The sequence below is a fragment of the Grammomys surdaster genome, unplaced genomic scaffold (genome assembly GCF_004785775.1).
Source record: "Grammomys surdaster isolate TR1022 unplaced genomic scaffold, NIH_TR_1.0 140, whole genome shotgun sequence".
NCBI classification, from domain to species: Eukaryota; Metazoa; Chordata; class Mammalia; order Rodentia; family Muridae; genus Grammomys; species Grammomys surdaster.
The window spans coordinates 4,804,124-4,824,472 of NW_021604598.1; the positions used below are offsets into that span (position 1 = coordinate 4,804,124).

Sequence of the window (20,349 nt, forward strand, 5' to 3'; positions counted from 1 at the left end):
CCCTTCTCCCTTCTCCCTTCTCCCTTCTCCCTTCTCCCTTCTCCCTTCTTCTTCTTCTTCTTCTTCTTCTTCTTCTTCTTCTTCTTCTTCTTCTTCTTCTTCTCCTCCTCCTCCTCCTCCTCCTCCTCCTCCTCCTCCTCCTTCTTCTTCTTCTTCTTTGTCTCATGGTCCCTACCTATGAACCTCAGTCTAATAACGCAATCTCAACTTTTTTCTATTCTCCCTAGTGATTGGTTGTAGCCATCTTTATTTAGCCAATGGTTTTTAAATTGAGGAGTATGGCTTGTACATTAAAGGCTGGTGTACATGGGAACTGGCTCATCTTGGGGCAACCAGATCTTAGAATACAGAATTTAGCATAGGAACATAAGCAGCATCAGACCATCCCTTAAAAAGATTCTGTGGCTTTCTCTTTGGTCATTATGATGATTATGAAGAGACTTTTACTTTTCTTCTTAGAAAATTGTAACTGTGGATACCAAAGCCCTTAAAACAGAGCTACCCTTACAATGTTTCTTTTTCTCAGCACTGTTGAGCAAAGCATCAACATGGTCTGCCTCCTTGCTCTAATGAAGTTTTAGGAGTTGCATGCAGTATCTGATCCTACTTAACAACAAAGAAGTTTGAAGTATATAAACAATGTCTCATTTCTTCAGGATGAAATTTACTGCCACAAAAAATAGATGTCCTCCCATTAGCAAAAACCAAAGCCAGGATTGCTGATCCCACAACCAAAGATGTGGAGTGAGAATTATTATGTTATTTATTCTTCAGGCAAACACTTGTTTACTTACCATTGAGTTGAATCAATATTCCAGTCTCTCTTATAGTCTAATTACCGTTTATTTTATGCTCCTTTAATTATGAAATTCTTCCCACAGCTCAACAATATGTTGACTATAGGTCTTTATTTTGTCTTTTGTAACCAAAGGTCATTATTTTTGAGTCTGCAGAGGTGCCCCATTGGGAACTGAATTCATGAAAACTAGCCAAATACTGACATATAATGACAAGGAGTATTTGAGTAGAAACATTGGATTTTTTTTACAAAGCTGTCATAATATGTTAAAATGTGGAGAAGAAAACTTTCACATGGACCTGAAGAGATGGCCCAGTAGTTAAGAACTTTCACCACTCTTGCAGAGGACAAGAATTAGATTCCCAGCACCTCCAGGAATCGTTTCACAAACAGCTGTTACTCCTGCTCCAGGGTATGTATTACTCTCTTCTGTCCTCCACAGACACTACAGGTATATACACAAATTCCTATACAAGGGCCCCAACACATGTGAGTAATTTAAAAAAAAGATAATCTTTCTTTTCTTGACAGAACAGGGCAGCTGTACATATGAATTCATAGAAATTGTGACCCCATGCACAACACTTGTGCATGTCTAAACCAGACCAAATTCCAGCATGGAGAGAGGAGTTGGGCATGAGATTCCACCCACCAGGCCTGGAGCTATTGTCAATTCTTAGCTACTGGGAGAAGAAGAGTAAGTTTTCTCTAAAAGGATAGCCCTAATAAGTAAACCATGGTTCTGTGGAAGACCACACATTTAAAACATTTAAACAGCACAAATTGGTCTTGATAGGGAAAAAAACATTAAACAAAAGACACAACATTGGCTGAGAAGGAAAGGGAAGGTGGGTCTGGGAAGACTTGGTACAAGGAACTATGATCTAATCATACTGTACAAAATTCTCAAAAAACTCAAAGCAAAAATATTATTTGCGTAGAAAAACTCTTCTAAAAATCATAAATCATAGAAGACTGTAGCCAGAGTATGTTTATAATAATTTTATTTGACAAATTAAATATGCAATGTAGAATATTCATGTACTATGGCATCTGGTATTTGCATATTGATCCAGTGCTGTTCAAGCACTGGATGACTTTAGTTCTCTGAAGTCTAAAACACAGTTGAAGATACATAAGCAGAAACTGAATGGTCAATAATAAAGAAATTATAAAGTGAGAAATAAAATACATGTCCCTAGAATTTTCCTTTAATTCATAAAGATTACCATATAATTTAAAAGGATTTTTAATCAATTTTATAGACTATAGAGGTATAATTTTCACATATATAAATTTTCAGAGGTAGCCATCTGAAGTGCTTCATGATTATGTGGTCAGTGCATATACTCACGCAACCAGTCATACTTCAGTTATGCTTGCTCCAGAAGTTTCATAATCATCTCCTGACTAGAAGTCAGTGCACTGGAAAACACTGGTATGATTCACTCAGCATAGTTTTGGCTTTCATAAAATGCTGTGTAAATAGGATCATACAGAATACACATTTTTGTGCCTGACTTCTTCTCTGTGGTATGTCACCTGGATTTATCTGTGATTGGGTGTCTTTGTTTATTCTTTATTGCTGAATAGCTGACTGCATGGAGAGTTGACATTGTGTTCATCTGCTCAGCTATTCCTGAGCATATGTGCCCTATTCTTTTGTGAGTCGACATTTGCATGAGATTGTTTAGAAGATCTGGGTTTTCATAGCCCTTGGATAATGGAATTACTGTGTAATGTCACAAGTTCATTTTTAACTTTTTAATTTTTTCATTATTCTCTGTGTGTATAGGTCACAGCTCATGTGCCATACCACATGTGCAGATATCTGAGGACAATTTGTGGGAGTCATTCCACCATGTAGGTTCTGGATATTGAACTCAGGTTGTCAGGCTTGATGATGTCTAATTTTACCCACCTAGTCATCTTTCTGGCTGTATATTTTTTACTTTTCAAGTAACTTTCAGCATGTTTTCTGGACTTGGTGCATATTTTAAATTTGTACTAATGATACATGAGGCCAATTCGTTCATATTGTTATATTGGTCTTCCTAGTGTTGACCTTAAAAAATTAGCTATTCTGAATATGAAGGGCACATTTAAAGACAAAAGGCACATCTGGGTGTCTCTCCAAGACTACAAGCATCTCTGGGTGTCAGAGATTTAGTCAGTTTGCCAGCCAGCCAGACATTCATGCAGTATCAATTATTTGTTCTTTAAAAAATATGTCTCTCGTTTTCAAAATCTTCCTGTTTCCTAAGATATGGGGCCACCACTGTCCTTCTTCTGGTTCCAGCCACCTCCCTATCACCACTTCCCACTACTGGCCACTGCCACTTCCCATGGTGAGTCTATTCACTGCCTGAGCAGTGTGCTCACCTGTCCTGTTCCACCAGTGCCAACCACCTGCATCCTAGCTAGTAGAAGCTACATGAGCAGCACCAGCTCATCTGGTCCAAACTGCTGAAGGAAGACAAGACACTATGCCACCCAAGAGCCCAAGGGTCCCTGATGGGCTTCTTGGAATAATGATGTGTTCATTTGCATCAGATGTGCTAACCTTGGGGTTTCCAGTACCAGTGGGCACAAGAACAGATACAGTGCATGCAAGATATGGAGGATATTAAGTCAGGAGTACTTCATGAAGCCAGTCTTCCAGAGAACTTTCGAGGACCAGACAGGGCAAGCAATAGAATTGTTTAGCTGAGATAAATAAGAAAAGTGGAAACATTATGGTGAAAATGCTACAACTATTACAAATAAAGAAAAGGGGGAAGGAGCCAGAGAAGCCTGTAAAACCACTGACAGCTGAAAAGCTGCAAAGGGAAGAAGATTAATCGTTTGAGACTAAGAAAAATGCTAGCCTAAACAAAGCTGCAGAATCCATAATTGATCTTTTGGGAGTTAATGGCCCTGCCAAGATCCAGTGGCCAGTGGGAACACAACCACAGTGCCATTTCTGAATGCTGACTGGGAAATTTTGGTTTCTAATCCCTTACCTACAACTGTCCTGTCCCCTACAGGACAGAGGACTGACTTGTTAGCAGCAGCTGTTACCCTGTCTGCCATAATATCTGGGTACCTGGATCTGTTCACTGAGATCCAAACTACTAGGTCAGAAGAAATGGGAAAGATGGACTCTCCAAAGACTCAATCTTATCTCTCTATGGAGCAGGAACCATTCAACAACACAGCATTCCTGGTGTGTTTATGGGATCCACAAATACAACGTTTATCTCCCAAGCAGCAGCTGCATTTCATGGCTTTCCTTCCATGGCTACACCAGTTCCTGAAGCTCCCTGTTATAGGAATTGTGATAGGACAGTGTACAACCATGCCTACGTCCAAATGGCTTATGGAAATCACCCAAACTATAGTGATGCTACTTCCTCAGAAGGATGTTGTCTCCGAGGAAGAATGATGGGAAAGATAGGTAAACCACAGAGTACATCTCATCTGCTACAAGCTCAGCAACCTCAGTAAAACCTCTCAATGACACATCAGCAAGGTGCCATGGAAGCTCCTCAGGTCAGGCTCTGCACACAACTGTGAATACGAAAGCAGAATGAACTGACTGCCTACATTTCCCACTGCAACTCATCCAGCTCTTCCATTTATTGATGTACAAATTTATTTTCTCCAACCCCCCCATTGTTCACATTAAAAATTACCTGCCTGACCATGTTGTTCTCTGCTGGTTAAGTTTGATACAGTGGAAGCATCTTTGCTCGTATTGTCTATGATGCTATGGCCAATATTGAGAAGAACCTGGGTCAACTTGTATAACCAGTTGTATTCTCAAAAATATAATGCTGATGTTTATATAAAAGTGAAATATTATCACATTAGTAATACATCTGACAGTGTACCCCACCCCATGATATAGTCATCCTGTAGGGAGGCACTGTGTAATCAGATGTTTAATCACATAAACAGTTTGTGAGTGTGTAACTGTGTACTATTCTCTAGTGTATCAAAGTGTTCCACATTATCCGTCTAGTCACTGCAACGTGGTTACAATGAGCTCAACAGGGAACTGTGGTTAGTGAATGGAAGATGGTGTTTAAAAGTCAATTTAATGAATGTTTGAAGAAATTAGGTTTTCTCTACCTCTTCTTATGTACATGAAGTCCTTTGTCTGTACAATATGCAGAAAGTGTCACTGAAACAAAGCCATTTGTTTAATTTTTGGGATAGTTTTTCTCTGTGTAGCTCAGGCTGTCCTAGAACTTGCTTTGTAGACCAGACTAGCCTTGAATTCAGAGATCTGCCTACCTCTGCCTCTTAAGTGCTCAACTAAAGGCATGTGCCACCACTGCCCAGATAAATCAAAGCTACTTTTAATCTCTGAAGATATACCCATGTTAATGAAAGTAACTTATATTTTATGGTGAGTAGTATTGACAAAGTATTATTTCCCAATATTAGATGAATTTTCATGCCAATATGTGGAACTGCATAAGGGTATTCTGGGTCATGGCTGGGCAGTTGCCTAGAACCACGGGACTCTGTGTGAGAACCGACAGGAGTTCAGCGCACCCCCAGAACCCAGGGTCCTGAAAAGCAGTCTAGTCTCCATAGAATTACATTGTTCAGTCACATAGGCCAGACGGCCCCTCTCAAAGTGCACAGGTAGAGGGTGTGACTAGAGGCCTCAAGCCCTAGGGATTTACATACTAATGAAGGTCAGAGGGCAAAGCAAATTAAGCATGCCTCCCCAGATCCTCCTCCGATGCTCCCCTGATCCTCCCCCTTTCTCCCTCCCTATTTAACTCGGGACTGCCTTGAGTTTTACGGGGGTATGCCCAGATCCATCCACCATGTGCCATGACAATAAACCCTTTTGGAACCAAGGACTTCCTCGTGTCATTGGGGCTGGCCACCGCCAAAGCCTCCAGGCCGCTGGAACGTTAGACTTTTCTCCCGAATGTGGGACCCGCTGCAGCGTGGAAACCCACTGGGACTCCACCGCAGTGGCCAATATTTTTCCCCACACCAATAAAATAAAAAATAATCTTTTACTAATTTCTGTTAAAGTTGTAGCATTTCTCTGCAGCTCAATTTCCCTGTTTCATATAAAACTTAGGTTTTAACTATAATGAATGGGGCAAGGGTAGTCACATGGAAGCAAGAATTATTCTGGAATAAACCTCTTGAGTCTACCTTTCTACCTTGAATCAGTTTCTGTGCTCTTAAATTTTTGTTTTAATTTTTTTTTTCAGTTTCTACTAGTGTCTTGTTAAGATAATGCCACTTCTCCCCTCTTTTTACGACATGTTGCCAACACAGCAAGGACACTCTTAATTTGTTTCTATACGTTGATATATTAGCTACTTTTATCTCAATGTACCAACAATATCCAACAGAAACAACTTAAAAGGAGGGAAAGTGTATTGCGGGTGATGAGTTTCCAGTGTTTCAGTCATCACAGCTGGAGTGGCAGGGTGGGACAGCATAGTACACTGGCATGGGGCTATGTCATGGCCACTAGTCACATTACAGTGGACCAGAAAGCAGAAGCAAGATAGGCTGTAAAGGGATGAGGAAGCATAATGTTCAAATTTCTGCCCTTAGAAACCCAATTCTACCAACCAGTTCCCACCTCCTGTAGGTTCTATAAGATCACAAGACAGTATCACTATTCAGTGCATAAACATTTAAAATATGAGCCTGTGGGTTATATTTGAGATTTAAAACATACATTAGAAAGACCTGTACATGCACACACACACACACACACACACACACACACACACTGATGCTAATTGTCTCTTTTTGATCTGCCTGAATCAGGCTATAAAGACCTTGGCAGGCAATATGGCTTAGACTATGTACATATGAGACCTGGAAGTTTTTAGGGAATGATACAGTTTTAATGTACATTTAGTCAAGAGAAGTACAAGGCAAGTCACAGTAAGACTGAGCTGGCTCTACCTTGAGTGAACAGCCTAAAAGGATGTGATATAAATATGAACAGTGAATAATTTACATGTCTGTGGATGAATCACATGTTATTTTAAAGATAATGGTAGTCCATTACTCTCTGTCTTCAGTTAGGTTTTTAATATAAAAGAAAATGGTCAAACATAAAACTAACCATAAGGATAAGGTTTCTTTATTGAATATTTGAATAAGCCATAAGTAAAATTATACTATTTTTAATTCAATTTCCTTTAGCACATTCAGAGCAGAAAAAAAACACTCTTTGATTTGGAATGTTGAAATCAAATTAAAACAGACTCAAAAATTATTTGATACAGTTTCTAGAGGAGAAAGACAGTGAATGACTTGGCTAAAATTGTGATAAGAGTGTTTGAGCACATAAGGCCCTACTGTGGTGCTTACTAATGATGCTCTGTCCTCTCTCAGTAAAGCTGTAGCATTACACTGATTAGTACAAGACAGATTCTTTAGTAGAATGTTGCAATTATCAGTAATGTAAGAGTGTTTCATAGAACTAGAGTACAAGCTTCAACTGGAGAACAATCTCCATTTTTGTTATCTGTGCTTACACTATTATCTGCCAAATAACTCTGATTTGCTTTAGTTGCTGTGATCACCGCTTTTCATAAGAACAATTCTACCCTGAGACAAACAAAAGTAAAGACAAAAAAATGAACAAATCACCAGGTACTTCGGATATTAATAAAAGGATAAATATTTCATCCATCTCTGGCTTTTAAAAAAGTGAACTGTATAAACAACACAAAATTATCCCTCAGGAGAAATGCAAGAAAATCTAAAAGGAGCCATTCAAAGCGTTCTCAGCGAGAACCTTTATTTCATGTCTTCGAGGAAATTTTATTTTCCTGTTTATTGAATTTTTGTATTTAGTTATATTAAAATAAATCCAATTACAAATGTATCGTGCCTTTTGAAATATCTTTCTTTACTTTGGTCATAATATTTCTGCTATTGCCCTCATCATTCAGATGGCTTCAGAGAAGTTAGAAAAGATAATTACTGTGTAACAATACCAGTCAAGATTCTATCACATATCTCAAAAACGGAGTTTGTACCCAGGGATTTTATTAAGGGCAATTCTAATGTTCCTTCTCTCTTTCATGCAGGTAGAGTCTGTAGACATAGACTTTTAGCAGTCGGAGGAATGGAAATACTCAGAAATATTAATGAGCGGTGTTTGTTTTCTTAATCACACAGTTAGGTAGTATCAATGACTCATGCAAGGGTTAAGCTCTGATTAAATACCCACAGTGAGGAGAGTCACTGAGAAGATTCAGGACCTTTTAATTTGTTTCTGCATACTTTATCCGTACCTAGCATCGTTATAACCACCAAATTTGTGGGGTTTTTTTTCTCTCCATGTATATTTTGTCTTCTACTGTCTCATGAAATTACCAGAGTCAGAATTTATATAAATTTTTGGTGTGAATCTCAGACAGTAACTTCTTACCCTGTTGAATTGCATACCACATTTCACAGTAAGTGTTTGATATTTAATTAATTATACAACTTTGTTTTTGCTGTTTATGTATCTCAGCGGTAACATTTCTTTGGTTTATGAAAAGGAATCTACTGGATAAAAGTGCAAAAGTTAAGTTTGGTAGACATAATGTAAGTGTATAGATAAGACTCTATCAGCATGAGAGAGAGAAGGAACATTAGAATTGCCTTTAATAAGATCTCTGAGTACAAACTCTGTGTTTGAGATATGTGATAGAATCTTGACTGGTATTGTTACACAGTACTCCTCTTCCTCCAGCAACCAGTGAAACCCTTAAAGCTTAGCAGAAAGGGATGGAACATTCTGACTTCCTCTATCATCCATGCTAGAATGATGGTGGATTCCATGTTGTACAGGTCTTATGCATGTCACCACTACTACTGAGAATGAGCTCCACATCATGTCAAAAAGACAATGTTCCACAGCACTTCTTCCCATCTTCCTGCTCTTACAATTTGCTTTTTATTCCCTCTTCATCAATGTCACTTGAGCCATGAAGGGATATCGATTTTTAAGGTCAAGCACTCAATAGTCATTAATTCATGAATGAGTTTATGAATTCTCTGAAGTCCTCTCCAAAAAGAAGATTCTCTGACAAAGACAGAGAAGCAGTAATCTACAGGTATGAAATATAAATACTTAGAGGACGTTTGGAAGATGTATTCATACCATAACATCAGCAAGGTTTCCCTCGGGGCTTATGATTCTCTAGCCCTGGGGATGTGACCAGGCTTACAGTTCCAGACATGAATTCTCTCCAGCGGAGTGACCTTTAAACCCAGTGAGAAGTCAGGTGTTAAAACCGACTGTCAAGAACAGTCAGGCAGTTGTTTATTCTCAGAGGGCTACTGCTTAGCATCCTCAAAACTAGTCTAATGGAGGAAAATGGTACCTCCATACTGGAAGTTGCAATATTCTAGAGAAGAAACAATGATAAATGAGAACTATAGGTGAGAAAAACGTTATTGATATTGTTAGGAGGTTTTAGTTTCTTTGTTTTGTTTTTGTTTGTTTGTTAAGTTGGAAAGAACCAGTATACCAGTATTAGCAGCAGGATGAAGTTTGTCTAGGAAAACTAGAAAACAGCTACAAAACATGTCTAGATTTCCTTTTGGGTTAGTAGACATGAAACAACCCAAGACTCTAAACAGATTGGCATGGAAATATGAACTATCTCCCTTTGACAGAAACAAATGAAGTTCATTACCTGTGACTTTAACCATGTTGAGAAAAAAATTAAAATGGCAGGAAATCAAGAATGAAACGCTAACAAACAACACTGCCAAGCCAACAGAAAGTTTTGCCCATATTTGAAGAAAAGAGGGCTCCTTTCCTAGCCCATAGCAGAATGGTTCTCAGAGGGAGTAACCTGGCCTCTGTGTGAGGCACAGCAACATGGCGTGCTAATGGTGAGGCTCCTGGGAGTCACAGATAGGTAGTTGACATGCTCTGAGATGTTGGGAAGAATGCAGGAGTTTCGGGGGAGAGGGGAGAAAAACCGGAGAAAAGAGAATAGATATTTAAAGTGACAGAAGGGCTCAGAACACCAACAAGAAACTGAATGCTGGTAACAATAATGAAACCTCTCTGAACTAGCAATCTCTACTATATTGTTATAATGTGGGATTGTAGTCCAACTCTACTAGCGTAAACCCTTTTATATTTTCTAAGTCTGACCTTAGGGTTAAGAATATTTTGAAACACTAAGTGGCAGTTGGACATGCAGTTTAAAATGAAGAAATAGTGTATAAAAATAGAAAGGTGTACAGGACATGAAAGGCAAGTTAGAAATTTTTAGAATGGGTATGGAAGGATGTATGAGCTCAGCACTCCTATGAGAACTTGAGAGTCTTTTATCTTCTACTTTGATGTATGGAAGTTTGAGGAAATTTTATTCAAACCTTCATGGACAATGTGACCTGTAGCAATACAGAACTTGCATACCCAAAGGCTTCTACCAAAGTTACACAGAAAACTCAGGGAAAATATTCATGTACTTGTTCTCTGAAGATGTATTTACTGTTTGAAGTACAATCTAGACACACTGGATGCAATTGTAGACAAATCCATCTAATCCTCCTACCACATGGGAATTCTAGTGCACTAACCACACTAATAGGGCAGTTGCAAAAGTGAGTGAAGAAAGGGTAGCTGGTCCACAGATGAGATTCATGAAAATATAATTATCATGAGAATGTTAGTATTTGAATGATAGATTTCCTCCAATTAGGCTGTATATATATTTGAATTATAAGCATGCCAATTGTCTTCGTGTTCCGTTGTTATGAAGAGACACCATGTCTAAGTGAACTCATACAAAAGAAAGCATTTAATTGGGGGTTTGCTTACAGTTTCTAAGGTTTAGTCAATTATCATCTTGGCAAGGAAATGGGAGCATGCATTGCACTCGAGAAGTGATCTCCTAGCCAATAGAGAAACACTGGGCCAGGTGTGGGCTTTAAAACACTAAAGCTCACCCCCATTGACATACTTCTTCCAACAAGGCCACATCTCCTAATTCTTTTCAAATAACACTACTCCCTGATGACTAAGCATTCAAATCCATGAGCCTTTGTGCTCATTCTGACTCAAACCATCACACCAATCAATAAAGTAGGTCTTCACCTTTTCAGATTATTTTCATTCCAGTAGAAAAAGAAAGGAAAAAAGAAAAACAAAGTAAATGTGCTCTTGGAACACACTTTGCTAACTTATTTTCAATCCAGGCAGGTAGTCCGATGGGTTCATCCCGCCAGATGTGCACCAGAAATGTTTGTGTATGTACATGTAAGTGCTAGAATAGCATTTATAATTAGAAGATACAAGATATGAGATACTAAATATTTGTAATAAGTCAAGAAAATGCAGGATTCAAACAGAGTAAAGGGGGGGCTATAGGAAAACCGTACAGTAACCTCTTATCTGGTAACCCAAGTTAAAGTTTGTTTTAATAGAGTTTTAAGAAAGATGTCTGGTCAGATTAGAGAATACTGATCCTAGAAGTAATGAATCACTAAACAAAAATTCCAGTGCCACATGTGAAGCACTTCTACAGGATTTGTACTTCAGAAAGACCTGAAGAAACAATACAGGCTCTTGCCATTCCTCCTGTCAACCCATCAGAACTAGTTGATAAAACCCTGTTGCTGTAGACACACCCTAAATTTGTATTTGAAATATGCAGAAATCAATCTAGAACTGGACTGTAAGATTCCTTTCTGCTGACTCACGTGCTCTCATGATGTCAGATGATTTTAATTTGGCTGCTGTTTTATAGAGGTAGTGATGGTCTAACTCAAGAGTGAACTCTTTCAACTATAATGCTACTTTCCAGGGAAGGTGTGTTCATTGTTGCAATGGTGGTATGTCTGGTATAGAGATTTCCAACTACTCTTTAATTGGGCCTGAAATTTCTGTATATCCAGGAATCCATTTTTAGTACTGAAAGTCTGCTCCAAAAATTATGACCAAAGGTGTCATAGACCCTGGGAAACCATAGCATCAAACTACTTCCTATAGGGAAAGGCTACTCTTGTCCTTAATCAGAGAAACCACTCTTCCAGCAAACGGAGCTAAATGCAAAGACACATGGCTCTACAAGATGCTCAGAATAAAGGATAATTGGTGGCTCAATCTTAAAGAAAAATTTTATTACATCCCCATAAGGCCAAGGAAACATTGTGCAAGAGGAGACTGAATAAATGTAAGAGCTGAAGAGGAAGAAGGGCTGTAAAATTCACAGACATGGCAACCATGAACTCAGAGAAGCTGTATATATTAACACTGTGTCCAGAGAAGTCTGACATTCATACAGTCAGCTATAAAGGGACAAGGGACTCATGAGACACTTTCACTTATTGCTAATCTATTGGTAATCAACAGATTCTGGGCAAAAGAAAGGTATAGTATACAGCTGTGTTCCCACTGAGCAACTCACCAGGCTGTTATGGTTAGTTCTAACCATTGTTAAACTCTGTGACATACTCTACAAACCTTAACTAGTAAATGTAGGAAGGGTGTTTTAGGGAGGAGGGGTGCCGTTAAGGTTGAGAAGGAAGTGAAATGAGTTTGGGGGATGACCAGAATATATAGTGTACATATATTGAAATTGTAAAGACCAAAAATTACTAGTGAAACAGAAAAAAGAAAAGAAATAATTACAGTAATATACTTTGCCCCTAGAAAATGTTAATACTGTTTCACCAAATTGTCTGCTTGTGATTCATACAAAATAAAGGGTTATTACAAGACATGGCTTTCATAAATTCACTGGGGTTATTATTTAATTATTACAATGTTCCTATAATTTTCTCCAGCTCACAATTTTCTTCTTTACATTTGTCACATGGCATGATAATAATAGCTAGCATTTATTACATGTGTCAACTGCCTGGTTTCTGGGCACATGATTCTCATTTTGTCTCATCAATAGATCTCTGAGGTCACTATCATTTAATCTACCTTTTATAGAAAAGAAACTTTAGCCTGTAGGATTTGTTATTCTTCAAGGTTAAATGATTAGCAGAGGGCATTATATTTGGCAAGAATTAAAGGACAAACTGAAATCTCCACACTGAAGACAGAGAAAGCCCAAGTTACTTCCTAGGTTGTAAGGAGAAAGTGGTATGGAGTTTATTTGGATTTCTACAGAGTTCAATCATGAGGCAAACAATAGTTCCAAAGAGCCAAACATTTAAAGCTGCCCTCATGGTGACTAAAACACTTTAGTTCTGAAACAGTGTTTACATTTATGCTTTCAGAATACCATCTTTCACAAGTGTAACGATCATCCAAAGAATCATGGGAAGCAGAGCATACATCAAACCAACAGTAAGCCTCAGATGTCTGTGCAGAGTCTCAGTGAGGAAGTTTGCTTCTGCTGAATCACACACACTTAGGAATCATATAAGCAGTTAAGATTTGAGTCTTAAAACAGATTCACACATCAATATAGTCTGGGATGAAGCAATCTTTTTAAGTAAACTCATTAGTTTAGTAATACTTCTAGCAGCACTTCCAGATTGCTCATTATTTTGACTGTTCTCTTATATCCATGAAGTGAGGCTGCCTGTGCAAAGTCACTACTGAAACAACCTGTCCTCAAAGATGTAGCCCATACTGACAATTAGCATCAGCTTTGTGCCTGAGATATAGGCAGGTGGTTGCTGAAATTTTATTTCAATAGATTCAGAGGAAAGTATAGCTAGAGAAAGGTTTCCCATGGAGGGCTTCTGGCTTCAGTCTCTTTTCAAGTCAAGTTTGACCAGGAGTAACATTTAATCAGTAAAACTTCTGGGCCAGTGAATAATCTAACACAGAATTCAGAGACTTCTTTTCATGAATGTTTTTATTCCCTTGATACAAACAGATTCATGGGAAAAACAGAGCAAAGTGTGGGAGGTGATTCAGATACTGATTTCTGTGATGGCCTTTGAAGTTCTGATGGTGGTAACAGTGGATAGCAGCCATGGGGAAGCTGCCTGTGCAAAACAACTCAAAGTCTGTGAGTTTCAACCTCAGAGGTTCCACCATTTTCTTTGTAGATGAAAGAATTCATAAATAAGATCTATTAAACACAAATGGAATTTTAAAAATGTAATCAGTAATTCCTAATATGACTTCATTTGTCAATACTAATACCTTTTCATTCACTGATATCTAGGACATGACTTCAGGCTTATATCACACCTAAAGACATATAACAATGTTTTCTTGGGAGCCTATTCTGTGTCACACTCTAGGGAAATGAAGAGACATGAGCATGGGAAATATGTAGTACTGATATCTATGATCCTGTCATTACCCTGCAAAAGAATGTTAGGGGTAGTAGGGATGCTGGGACATTATCTAATATCCCCTAGTGTGTACGAGATCCTGCCCCTGAGCCCACTCATTGCTTTCTGAAATTCCTTCCTATCCCAAGCTTGTTTTGTTGATTTTTTACAGAAGAGCTGAAAGAATAATTCAGAGTCATGACTTTTAATCAATTACTTAAGCTGTCACACCTTCTTTTCCATATTCCATGAAGTAAAACATTTAACTTAGAAATTTATCTTGCACATAGTGAGTACTCCATAAACAACTGGTATTTTGTCATTCTTACCACTACTGACTAAAGACATACCATGTTAGAGTATATTATAATAGGATACAATAATAATGAATTTATACTTCATTATTATATTTATCTGATATAAATTACTCAGCAAAAAAAAAAAATCTATAAGTGGTCTAATACCTGGTGAACTAATGCTTCTGGAAGTCAGCTGACTTTGTTGAGTACAGGTAAGCCTCTTGTGGGATAGCATTAGCAAACCTTGGTGGGGTGAGGGTGGTGAAAATAACCCGTCTGATAAGACTCACAGTCTTCATTGTGAAAGAGATAAGATATGGCAGGAAAATGTGCAAGCCAAACTTCACGTTCTAGAGGAGGGGATTTAGTATGGGTTTTTTTTTCTTTTGGCTATGTATGTGCTGTGGTTCAGTATGTATGCTGTAGCTCACTGGGATTAACTTGTTTAATAAAGAACTTGTTTAATAAAAAACAAAAGGAACTTAAAAGATTATTTAGTAAAATGGCAATGACTCTTTCTTCAGTTTTCTTCAAATACCATAAAGCTAGTAGTAATGTATTTAAACTTGCAACTGCTGGAATGTCACATCCTGTTAAATCTGCAATAGTCCATGACTGAGAAACCTACAGAAACTGAATCCTAGGACTTACCCCAGGTCAGTTTGATGTGTTTCAAGGAGCCCACTTCATCCTGAGAAACAATCCACACCATAGCAATGCCCACATGACTTGCTGGGTGCTTCCCTGAGGTGCTTCCTTCCATTCACCCATCTTCAGTGATCTAAGATGAAATTATTCACTTCTCTGCCACTCCATAGACATGGAAGCAGGCAGTACGAAGATGAGAAACTTCAGAAAAATCTTAAGGCAATATCTAAACGTGCACCTAGGCAGTCTGGTCCCCTTCATGTTAGTGGCACCTCTTCAAATCCATCCACCAACCACTACTACTAAAAATAGGAACATTTCCTAAGGAGAGCTCATTCAGTCATACACCAGGCTCCTGTTATTTGCTTTGCACATGTTATCCTAATTCACTCATGATGAATTAACTTTATTATTGTTTTCATTTTATCAATGAAGAATAGAGGCTGTAATAGGACATGGTGAAGCAAAAGGTACTGTTGGTTACTAAGGTGGGGCCTTAGCAGAAGGGTAGAGGTGTCAAGGACATTTTATTTCAGGACATCATGCTTGCATACCATTCTGGACAGAATGCCTTATATAGGTGAAGGTCAAGGACTAGAAAGGTTTTCAGTGTAAACATAGGCCCTACACTGTGTTTTCTGGAAACTCAGAGATAGTGGTAAGAATAAACAGCAGAGATGCAGACTATAAAATGCTTAGTTTGTGTGCGAACACAAAAGTCATTGTATATGGAGGAATTTGGGAGAAAAACTTGTTTTCAATGATTGTGACAGTCATTCAATGGAAGGTGTTCATAGCTGACTAGGGATGGAGTGGGACAGGTAATCAGGAAATGAAGGGAAGGCAATGAGTTCTTGAGTTGTTGAGCTGGATCAAAGATGCTGAGCGTAAAGCCTGTGGGACCCTGCTACCAGACAGAAATGAGAATTGGTAAGGGTGCATGAGCTCAATCCCTGGGAATCTCAAGAGATTTGAGAACAGCAGTTGAGACACTCCCTACCTGTTTCTCTACTTGCTCTGGAACATGTAACTCTGGCACCCACTGAGAGAACCACGGGTACTCAGTTACATAGCACCTACTGAGAGAACCATGGGTACTCAGTTACACAGCACCCACTGAGAGAACCATGGGTACTCAGTTACACAGCACCCACTGAGAGAACCATGAGTACTCAGTTACACAGCATAACACCTGGAGTTCTCCGTGTTACTTAGCTATCTAGAGCGCCTTTAGCCTTCAGCCAATGAGCTTCCCTTCCTGGGTATTCCTTCCCCCAAGAGGTATTTAATCCCTGGATCACTCTGAATAAAGAGCATGCATTCACACCCACAACCAAATAAAGCAACAGGAACAAACAAGGATCATCATCCCAGAGAGCTGCTTCGCTGCTTCATTAAAGATCCCTGAGAGGATCTTCCCCTAAAAGAGCTTCACCTAAGACTCCCAAAAAAAGGTTTCTCCCCTCCAGCGGCTCTGGTACTCTCTAGCACTCCTTCCAACCATGATGGATCCTGTTTGCTCTGGGCTCCTTCTTCTCCTTCCTGCCTGACATGTAGACCCCCTGAGGGGGGGGAACAGACCACAGACTCATCCCAACCCCATTCCTGACTTTTTCTCGAAGCAGCATGTTAGCAGTATCCGGGCACCCCCCCCCAACCCCCCGGCAGAGAAGAGACTGGAAACAACAGTAGACTCTCTCATCCAAACTTTGCCCTGCCTTTTTTTCTGGCTGAATGCCTGCAGCATCTCAGCACCCAGGGCAAAGAGGCAGACTACTATATGGTAGTTGAAGGTAGGAAGTCGTCCAAAACTGACTTCCAGGTTTCCAGTATGTGCTTCTGACCGGTGGTTGGCACTGTTCATGATCTCATCTCTGGAAATGTTCGTGTTGCTCATCCTGAAGTGGGTTTAGGCTCTTGTGAAAAGGAGAAGAAAACAATTGTGGGGGGTAATCAAACTGTACTGGGACAGCATAGTTAAAATACTTGTCTGTTGGACTTTTGAGCTGAATTCTGTCCATTGTAGTCCATTTCACATTTTGGAATTAGAAAGCACAAGGAAGTAAAGCCTTGATGCTGTGAGAAGTCACACTTGTTTCATGTCAGCCTAGGTTGGGACTATTCTCTGAGGACTAGGTTCAGAACCATATTCCCAAATGCAAATTCACCGTGGACCTTACCTTTTCCCATTGATCTGCAGATGTTTGGACTTATGACGATATATACAATAAAATACTGCACAATTAACCGAACTCAGTCCTGGTTGTTGACTGTGTGACAAAATTTCACTAATCTAAGAACAATGTGGTTTTTTTTTGGGGGGGGGGGGGGTTGGTTATTTTCTTCCGAAAATGAATTTTGTTCCTTTTCTACAGAAAACTATTTATTTTCAAAAAAAGAAATTTGAGTTTTAAATTCAGTTTAAATTTTCCATCTGGTTGGATTCCATGTTTAGGACAGGTTTTATATTTTAGAAATCTGTGTTATAAAGGGGAATAACTATATGTAGAAAATTTATCATAGTTACTTATAAGCAACCCTAGTCACTTGTGCAAACAAATCTTATGAATGTTGAGAAAGCTTTTGACTCCAGCTTGAGATACACAGACAACTGTAATAAGAGAAAGTTTGTAACTCCCTGACAATTTACTATATGAATATCCAAGGAATACCAGTTCCCCAGTAGGCATCCAGAAATTGTAGCTGTCCTCCAAAGGTCAGGAAGGGATGCACATTCACCAGGATTCTGTTATGAATGCTCTACCCTACCTCAGAGATAACCTGAAGGAAAGTGAGCTTCTATTTGGGAACCAGGGAAGAGATTCTGACAGAGCCTTCTGGATCTCCACATTGGATTTTTGAAGCATCCCTTCTCAAAAATCATCCTGTTAGAGTTCCACAAGGAATGAAATTTTAAGTAAGTTTGGGCCAAGGTTTAAAGATATTTTGAATTCTGCTTCAATAGGTATAAAAAATAGATTCGTTCCAGCTCAAACTGCTTTACTATTTTTGTTCAAATATTTTAAGTAACGGAGCAGGGAAATGAGCGGTTAGGCTATCTCTCTGGCTTTCAGACAAGGCGGAGTGAGACTTGCTTTTGTTCCTAGGATGGGCTGTGTTAGGCACCTTGCAGAAATTTGAGATCTAAAAAATGGGAGAATGTAAAGCCGAGTAAGCTAACAGTTTCTCCAATTTGGCTTATACCCAACAGTCTGGAGAAGGCAGTAGAGAACTCCAGCCAGATAAGGTAGCACATGTCGAATCTGTGGAAGAATATTAAAAGGCAGAAAATGTCTAACCTGGAAACTGTTCCCTGATGGAGCACAGAAGCCTGTTGGGTTATGGTGAAATTTAGTGCCAACAGGGCTGTTTGCAATTAAAACCTCACATGTGACTTCTGTTACCTGTGTCCTTTGATATCTCTGGAGTGAACAGAGTACCATCCTGTGTAGATGGAGACTCACAGTATGTGGCTTTCAGAGAAGGTACTGGACTCCAGGCATACACCAGAGGTCACAACCCAGTACCTCATGACTCACAGTTGCTCTAAACAGAGGTATGTTTTAAATCTAAATAATTTAGTAGAGTATAAAACTTGACACTGTAACATCTAATGGAAGCCCAGGAAACCTGGCAACCCTGACCCTGAGCCCCAAGTAGTAATACCTGACTGTATCTGATCCCACCTATGCCCTCTAGTCAGGCCGTGAAGTTCTCCATCACTACCACACACCTAGTGCTTGTTATCATTTGGTTGCTATTTTATAATATCTTACTAATTCTTTGAGAATCTTACAGAATGTATTTTGATCATATTTACACCTCACTCCTTAACTCCTCCTATGTCTATCTCGTCCTTCACCAGCCCTCTGAACTTTGTGTTCCCTCCCTTTTCTTTGAAAATACCCACCAAGTCCAATTTGGTGGGCATGGGGTCACCCTTTTGAGCATGTTATCCTACTGGGAGCTATGCACGCCCTTAATGAAAACTGACTCTGCCTCCTGCAGAAGCTATCAACTGAGACTAGCTCCTCAGCTGTCAGTGGTGTTCTCATGACCTTCCCCCCTTATTCTTGCTAGATGTTGACTAGCTTGATCTTGTGCAGGACATAAAAAAAGACTTGTCTCTCTATCTGTATTTCTACAAAAGTTTGACATAAAATAGTGGGAAACTAAATCAAGAAGATCACAAATAAAACCTGGTATTATTTTTAGCATATTTTCCCCATAAAAGGGATTGTATCTTTCTAATACCTTTCTAGTTTAGTTAATCCTAAATGGCAAAATAGTAGGGAAGTGGGTAAATGCAGATACTGGAGTTAGGATGATTCGAATGTCAACTCTGCTGGTAATCACTGTAAACCTAAGAAAAACCACAATTTCTGTTGCATACTCTCCACATCCTTATAAACAGCTCTAATGCAAACAGCACTCAGAATAATTTGAGGATTGAATAAGAGATTCATAGCACATAATGGCTACTCAATAAATGACACTCTATCTCTATAATCAAAGGAATTTATATTCTGTCTCTAAAGTTTTAATCAAAATGTTATGCCCATAAAGTGAAGAAACTTGCATAGAGGTAGACTTCACTATGTCATTCTTTCTAGCAAATCAGAGAAATAAAATTAATCCACAAAAGATAAATTATAGAATAAAAATAATGGATTGCAGATAGGTCAGTAGCTTGGCTGCAAAGCACCAGCTAGTATAGCTCTTGGTTTGTCTCATTGCAAACCAAGAACTCCAAAGAAGCTGCCGACAATCCTAATTAACAGACACGACTTCAATCACTTACGACTATTTATGAAGAATAACATGTAAATTCTGAGTAATTTTTACATCATAAAGTATCTTTTTGAATTTATAATCATTTCTTAAGGTTAAGCATGTTCTTAGGTTGTCAGCAATATAGAATTGGAGAACAGTCTAGGGAACTCAGGTTGACAGAGATGGGATTAACATAAGGGTTTATGTTTAGATAATCAGAACTGTCCAAAACTGAGTGAAGCACATAGAGAGCTGTGGCAGGATTGGGCAGAGTGAGTCCTGTCTCTGGCAGGCTGACTCCTGCCCCTCTACAGGGATGAACTCCATCTGGAAATCTGTGTGATGGGCTAACATGGTCCCATATAAATCAACAGTCTAACAGTAACTAGCATGCCAGCTCACCATGACCTCCTAATGATCCTTTGACTTTCCTGCAAAGTTGTCTACAAAGAGAAAACTTATGGTCAGGCTAACATGCTATTCTATTTTGTTTGACAGTAATTTCTTATTTTTATTAGATATTTTTATTTATTTATAATACAGATTTCATCCCCTTCCCCCATTTCCCCTCCCTAGAATCCCCTATCT

General features: G+C 38.9%; 1 pseudogene; it reads left to right on the top strand.

Annotated features, from left to right (window-relative positions):
* The window catches only part of LOC114618081, a 6,485-nt pseudogene extending 2,200 nt beyond the window's left edge, over window positions 1-4,285 (top strand).
* Window positions 4,286-20,349: the final 16,064 nt, after the last annotated feature.